Genomic DNA, 7687 nt, shown 5'->3' with positions numbered 1-7687 from the left:
TCACAACCTGCTGCTGGCTTTTTACAGTTCTGCCTCTGTCATCATAGAAACATAAGACAAAAGAAAGATTGGCCCCTGCCATAGCCTCTAACTATCTGCTGGAGGAAAACAAAACGAGGTGACAGGCTGGTTAAATGTTGCATGTCTGCAAAAGTTGTTGAACTAGCAGGCTTGTCGAGGAGGTTAGGGCGTCACGTGTCCAAGCTGTTTACGCTCCACGGTGTAGGTTGGAGGTTTGCTGGTAGAGGTCTGGGAAAGAGATTACATCCCTTTAAGCTCTGCACAGGTGGGCCTTTAGGTTGGACTGGGAGCACGTGGAATGTGTGCCATCCACAACAAAAGCTCAGTGAACAGCTCTCCTTATATGCCTTTAATAGGTCAATCTTCATTTTGTCTTAAAGTCACCAGCAGCCTTGTACCTTCTCTTTTCCAATCCCAACATAAGCGTATAAAGATGTTTACCCAGCATTTTTCTCTCTTGAACAGAACCACTTCGGTCTGTTGAGTCTGTCTTGGCTTTTCTTGTTCCACGTTCTCGAACTGATCCAACAGCTACAACGGCCACGCTTCACTGCAGCGGTTTCAGTGGCTTAACAGCTCTGTACCGAGTAGAGCAACTCACACTCACCCCTGCTTGTTTTTCAGTTTATTTCTTTGTGAACTAACACGTTAAGGCTGGAGTAGGAGTCAAATAAAGCATTCGGCTTGACGCAGTGATTGGGGAAAAGAGCTCGCACTTGATGACAGTGCCTCCTCTGGTCTCTTAAGGCAGTGCAGAAGATGATCTCAGTGAAGGTGAAAATCTAGGCACTAAATTCTTTCATCAATACTAAAGTGGGCATGTTTATCAGATTGTGTTGATTGGACCAGACACGTTCCATCAGACACTTCATTTCAAATACACAACTTTTCTTAATGTACAAGTATATTTGATTTTCACGGTGGACATTTTAATGCATGGTTTAACTCTGATGTCCAGTGGCTACCTTTTGGGAAGCTGTTGGGTTTCTCCTTATAACATTTCTAGGCTTGACCTGGAGGATCATCTTACTGCTGTGATGATCACACTAGGCCCATAAGCTGTCCTGGTGTTTGGTCATGAAACTTGGATTTTTAAATATTTGTAATTTCTTTTCATTCATCCATCTGTTCCCTTTTACTAACCTTAGCAGGGTTGCAGGGGTGCTGGAACGTATCCCAGCTACCATAGGGCGAGAGTCGAGGTGCAGGTCACAGGGAGAGATAGCTAACACACCTGTGGGCAATTTAGATTCACCAATGAACCCATTAAATACATGACACTGGACAGTGGGAAGAAGCCGGAGAAAGGATGTAAACTTCATTCGTTTTTAGTTTTGTACGTGCTTGCTTGAAGAAGAATGAGTTTAAAACAGTAGAATTTGGAAACAACCACAGGTACAGTCAAATGCTCTTCAGTATTCTCCTTATAGGAACACTTTGAATGGTGTGCAGAACCCATTTAGTTTGCAGAGGCTTGCTTAATGACGAACACAATTCTGCACCAAGAGAGTTTAATACAATTCATTTTGTCCTCGGTGCTAGCGTCTGAGGGTTCTTAGACATAAGCAGCTCCTTCTGGAGACTAAAAAGGGCTTTTTTGTTCCCTAACACCAGTCACAAAATTCAGGAGATCTCCCAGTTGATTTTAGGTGACCATATTACTTATGAAACCTCCGTGACCATTCTGAAATTGAAGGCGCTCTTGGTCGGTCATTGTTCTTACAGTTGTGCAACCATGTAGAGCAGGGGTGTCAAACTCAAATACACAGTGGGCCAAAATTCAAAACTGGAACAAAGTCGCGGGCTAACATTTATTGAAAAAAAAAAATCTTCAGATTCTCAGATATAAGAATGAATCTCTTCTTATAGACTCAAACAAGTTTTGCTGAAAAACTGAATATGGAACAAGCAAAGCTTAATACTAAACAATATATATATTAGCTGTATAATACCAGTAGGCCAGCTCTGATAGTAATTTGGTATGGCTTCGCGGGCCAAATGTAATTAGGCTGCGGGCCAAATTTGGCCCGCGGGCCAGAGTTTGACACCTATGATTCGTCCCCATACCCGAATCATCAAAGCGTCCTTGTGGTTGGCTGACCGTGAAAAGATGGCGTACTGTCGGTCAAAGCTCCATCAGCACTACAGCTGTGTTACGTGATCGATGCTTTTTGGACCGTGGCCTTCATCACGGTGATGTTTTCTGGAAAGCAATGGGAGTAAACAAGTCCTTTCCCTTTAACACAGTCTGACAGCAAAATGGGTCATCGCTGCTTTGGTCCTCATCACCATTGCAGCCTAGCTAAATATGGAGCTTTGTAAAGTGTGATTAACTTTGCAGAAGTGTCTGTTCTAACCCAGTCCATGGTCTTTCATCAACATTATTGAACTGTTTGTTGCCTAAAACTAACCAAAGAGCTGGAGGAGGTGACCGTGGACCATGTCCCATCTTACACTGCTGCCCTGCAATCTGGCTAAATCCAACCAAAAGTATATGTTTAGTTAAAAAGCCCCAAAATAACCGGAATAAAAAGTCTGAATCGATGTTGGATGCCCAGTGTTAAAGTCCGGGCCACCACACCTCCAGCCTTCAGACTTTGTAGCTCTTTGTCTAAACGGGCACTTGACTTTAACACGAGCCGATACGAAAGGACAAAACTAAAACTCACATTGCTATGAGACTGTGTTGTTTCCTTCATACTTTTAAGTAAGAAGTGTTTGTTTAGTTATTTGGATCATCAACCATGTTTCAAACTGTTAGCAAGAAAACCTGTACCTCATTTTGGAGACTCGCGTTCTGCTTTCTCTCTTTGTAGCTCTCAGTTAAATGGGGAGAGGTGCGCTGTGACGTATAGCCATGCAATCTCAAACCTCACTCCACCGGTCAGTAGCAGCATGGCTCAGCTGTTTGGTGACTCAGACCCATTAAAGCAGCACCGTAGAATATGCAGCCTTTCCACGTTTTACTTCGTGTACACGTCGGGCCTGTTTTCCTGCTTTGTGCGGATTGATGGATGGCCACAACAGGGAGGTGTCGTGAACTATGCCAGCAGCTTCAAACCATGCACTGACAGCTACAGCTGCGAATGTATCAGTCATCTCAGAGTCAACATCCCAACCCGAGCACAACCTGCATATCTCAGCCCAAACTTGTGTCTGCAATCGTGCAGATATCGCCCGTCTCCTTCTCTCAATATGCAAAGCCGGGCTCGGTGGCGTCTGCCCACAGAGTCCCGTTGGATCACACATGTTCAGAGACCTACCTATGCTAGCAGCATCTATACACTGTGACCGCATTAGGGTGACGTGCTCCTCTCCTGAGTGCCCTCCATCATCTCACAGACCAGAGGAAGGCGGTGTGGGTCACTAAAGGGCTCTGCCTCTGCTTGGAACAAACCTTTTCCAACCTGGTTTAATACTGCAGCGTGGCCTCTTTGGCAGCAAAGGTAGTAGAAAGCTTTAACATGTTTTATTTGGTGCCTAAGTTTGACTTTTGCTTTTGATCTGCAACGACGAGACTGCATGTGTCTGCATAACCCGCTTCATAGATGTCATCCAAAAGCTGAACGTGATCTGTAAAAAGCATCCAGTAATTAAAGTGTTAAAAAGGACACTTAATCAAAAAGAAAATACCTCTTTGAAAGACCAATGTATTTTTACCTCACTGTATATATTCCTGATTTGTTTACTCCGACTTTGCAATTGATCTGTTTTTGTTTCTATGAAATGCTTAAAGATTGGTTTCTTCTTTTTCATGGTACTTTTCTGTCACATGGCGCTGTAATGTGTTAGTGTTGTGAGCGAGCAGTATACTCTCCTTCCTCTGTTACCGTGCTCTGTGTGTGACCTGTCGCTTGTGTTCTGCGTGAACTGTATAGTCGATGCGCTTTACAAATGTCCACGCCCTCTTCTCTGGTTACAAATGCCTTGTTCAGTATGGTTTTGTTTTTTTGTTGAACAAAGGAGGGGAAAAAAAGTGGAAGTGGGACGCTGGAAGAGTGGGGTGAGACTGTTGAGCAGAAACCCCTGAACTGTGGAGGTCACCTCAAAACTCTCTGGATTTCTAGACGTATGTTATAATCTTGAAATGTTTATATAGTGTGGAGAGATGAATGAGAGGTCAGCATAGAGCTAGAGGATAGACACATGTTAACTTCTAACGTAGCTGGAGTAGAAAGTGGTGTGAATAAAGGAACCCTGTTTCACTCTCACGTTTGTGTTTGTCAGCTTTATTTGAATGCTGCACACTCGGCGCTCTAACAGCACGTGGAACACATCGTTTAAAGAGCGCGATCATGATTATGTCTAAATGCATGCTCGACCATCCAGGCGAGGACATCCCCAAAGGTTGATCCTGTTCATGTGGACATAGCGTGACTTCTTCAGTCTCAGCTGACTGCAGGTTTCCCCAACCATATAAACAGCACCTCTGCACAATGACTGCAACCAGCAGCACTGATAAACAATGGGCTGGGAGGTCAGTTTGCAGTCAGCTGAGCCTGAAGAAGTCACGCTACGTCCAGATGAACACAATCAACCTTTGCAGTACATAATGACTGCTCCCCCCACAGTTTTTCACATACTGTTAGTGTAATACAGTATTGAGCCAGAGCCACAAAGCCAGACATACTTACACTTTTTACAATTAGTAATCTCAGTCAGTAGTTTTTTTAGACCGTTTTTCTTCTTTGTGTTTTTAGTGTAATCATTTTCAGAGAAATCAGACCCATTGCTAATTCGAGCACCTAACTCTTTAAGTCATCTTTAGGTGATTCTCAAAGAGCTGTTAGTAGACACAATGGATGAAACTGAACAACACAGGAAGGCTGAGCCCCTAAAACTCCATAATGAAAACAGTGTCATGGAAATTTGAAGCTGTAAGAGACTGAAATGTATGGATTTGTCTTTGAGCGGACTAACTGGTAATTTCCCCACACTATCAAACACTGTGGCTTTGACATCGAAACACCTGGAAGCTACGAACCATCTAGTCAAAAGAGCACTATTTCAGTATCATGGGTCACGAATGCTTGGATATAAAAACTGTAACAGTGGAAAATATTCAATTCACTAATCAATTCAATTTTATTTATATAGCGCCAAATCAAAACAAGTCTCCTAAAGGCGAAACGTGGCAACATTTTATGAGCACCGGCTCTCAGTTTGAGAGTCATAATCAGTCTTTAGATAAAAATCATGCGTGTACGTGTAGCTATTGTTACAGTCTCTCGTTATTCTGAGCTGTAGTTATCCGTTGTTTATCCTAAACAGTGAAAAGATGAATCGGCTGTTACATCATTTTAAACGCTGATGACTCCAGTGACCATCTGTCATTTATCCCAGCGGATGTATGGGAGTCTTAAGGCTGTAAGAGACCTACTGACATCAATCCAAATGGAATTCTACAGAACATCTGTTTGTGCACCACTTCATCAGTTTTACTGATTATTTTCATGAATGCTTTTGATGGTCCGAGTTCATCCTATGCTAAAGGAAGTAATCATGGGAATGCTCATTATAGTTAGCACTATAATGAGCACAATCAGTTCTTTCCCCAGTTTCAAAATATATCAGCGATTTAGCAAATATAATATGATCTATAAACAGACCTGTCCAGGTGTCCAGTGGTTAATTGCAAGTACCTGGAGGCAGGACCTCACAGCAGAGCATGCGCCATAATGTGTTGTATGTTATTATATGTATTTTGCATTTATTTTATTTACCAACATCAAGAAGTGACAGGCAAAGAAATACCACACCATGGTGCATGTTTACATAAGAACGGTTTATTGATTAAATCTATCCATGAGACTAATGATGGCCCGCTTGAAGCTAGCGCTCCAGTGCGTACCCAAAAAACAACACACTGCAGAAGCACTGTGTCGTTTGGCCAGAGTCACGTCATCAGTGACGTCCGAAGCTTCATTTAGAACACAAGTAATTCAGTGGTTTATAGGAAAGTCAATCATTCGCGGGATTTTGAGTTGATTTTGGTCAATTCATTTTATCTGCTGAAGTGAAAAACTTGAAATGTCCAAAATCATGTTTTCATAATGTAAATATCATTACAGCATATGACTTTAGAAACACTTCCATGTGAATTAAAGCTGATAAAGACTAAAAAAAAAAAAAGTATTTGACACTATACGTACATTACATTGCTACACATTTTAGAAAAATCATTTTGTTTATTGTTTTCAGGTGATAGTCTGCAGGACCCAGGAATACCTGCATATCTACCAACTTGCAGTGCAGTTCCTGCACTCCACAGCCTCTTCTGTTCCATGCGAGAGGATTTTCTCCAGGGCAGGAGAAACTATTTCTAAGAAAAGAAACAGACTCAGCCAGCGCACAGTAACACTAATCCTCTTTTTAAATGTAAATAACAAAAGGGCTACCTGACATAGATCATGTTTTTACTTTGCAAGTTCTTGATTAGGGGTGGGTTTTGATTATCGCCTTTCTGATTACAATCCATGCTAAATTGAATAAAGTGATATTGATTCATTAAAATCCCGTGTCGATTTGTAAATTAAGGTTATTATGCCTGAAACGCCAGCATCTCAGGTTAAACCTCACAACATGTCGTCAAACACCATGCAGCTAAAACAGTAACTGGGAGCAGGTTTACGGATTCTGCATGCAAACGTGAACACAGAGCGCGGACCCGACGCGTCAGAGTCAGATTTTGATGTGTCGTCGGGTCCGCGCTGTGTTTGCCTCTTTTTTTTCGCTGGCTTCTGCAGCTGCAGGTTTCATAACTCTCTGTTTACATCTCTAATTAAGTCTCACATGTGTCAGCTTTCTTTTAATAGATACGAAATTATGGATATATACTGTTAAATGATCAGAATTGTAATATTTCTGACTGAGGCAAAACTTTCCAGATTCCAATCAAATTGAATCGGATCCTGTATCGAATCAAAATGATTCTACAAATCAGTGACGATGCAGCCGTACTCAGCTTCCTAAGCATTTTCCCTTTCCAGTTCACAATCAATCCCACCCCTAGGTCAAAAATATGTATAGGACAATCGGCCTAATCTAATATTTTGTATGAACCTGTCCAGCTGTCCAGTGATTAAATCCACAAGTAGATGGAGGCAGGACTCCACAGCAGGGGCATACTCCATAATGTGCTGTGCATTATCATATGTATATTATATATATTGCTCACTTATTGTATTTACCAACATCAAGGAGTCATGAGCAAAGAAAGGCCACCATAGTGCATGTTTAAATAGGGAAAGTTTATTGATCAAAATGTATTAAGCAAATAAGCATTACAAGCCCCCCCCCAATCTCGAAAAAAAACAAAACAAAAAAAAACAATTGCATGTTCAAAGCAACGCAACGGTGGCCCAATATCAGAGAGAACTCCACTCTCTGGAGTGAGCAGTGATAATTGAGCAGTCTGGTTTTTTATTTTGCAGATTCAAGCTGCTCTTCATAATTTTCACCACCAGATGTCACCGGAGAGGACTGTGTTGAAAAGCTTCGAGTAATGAACCGTTTTTCAATACAAGCTTCAGTAAGCTTCATTTGGCCATCACTACTGCTTCCCTTTCTTACTATTTACTCTTATTGCCACAGACTGCGGAAGTAGACTGTAGGAAGTTGACATAGAGGACCCAAAATGCAGACAAAATAGAACGTGGAACAAAAC

General features: G+C 41.9%; 1 protein-coding gene across 1 annotated transcript in view; it reads left to right on the top strand.

The window, feature by feature from the left end:
• The window catches only part of tgfbr1b (transforming growth factor, beta receptor 1 b), a 42914-nt gene extending 38666 nt beyond the window's left edge, over positions 1-4248 (top strand). The window contains exon 9 of the mRNA XM_086305300.1: positions 1-4248. This exon is cut by the window's left edge and continues 4287 nt beyond it. The gene's annotated coding sequence lies outside the window, so the exon portion shown is untranslated.
• Positions 4249-7687: the final 3439 nt, after the last annotated feature.

Source organism: Aulonocara sp. 'chitande type north' Nkhata Bay, linkage group LG9 (assembly GCF_057382095.1).
Source record: "Aulonocara sp. 'chitande type north' Nkhata Bay isolate Kocher_YH1m ecotype deep benthic linkage group LG9, A_spYH_male_GT1.1, whole genome shotgun sequence".
NCBI lineage: Eukaryota > Metazoa > Chordata > Actinopteri > Cichliformes > Cichlidae > Aulonocara > Aulonocara sp. 'chitande type north' Nkhata Bay.
This window is presented reverse-complemented; position numbering and strand designations above follow the sequence as displayed.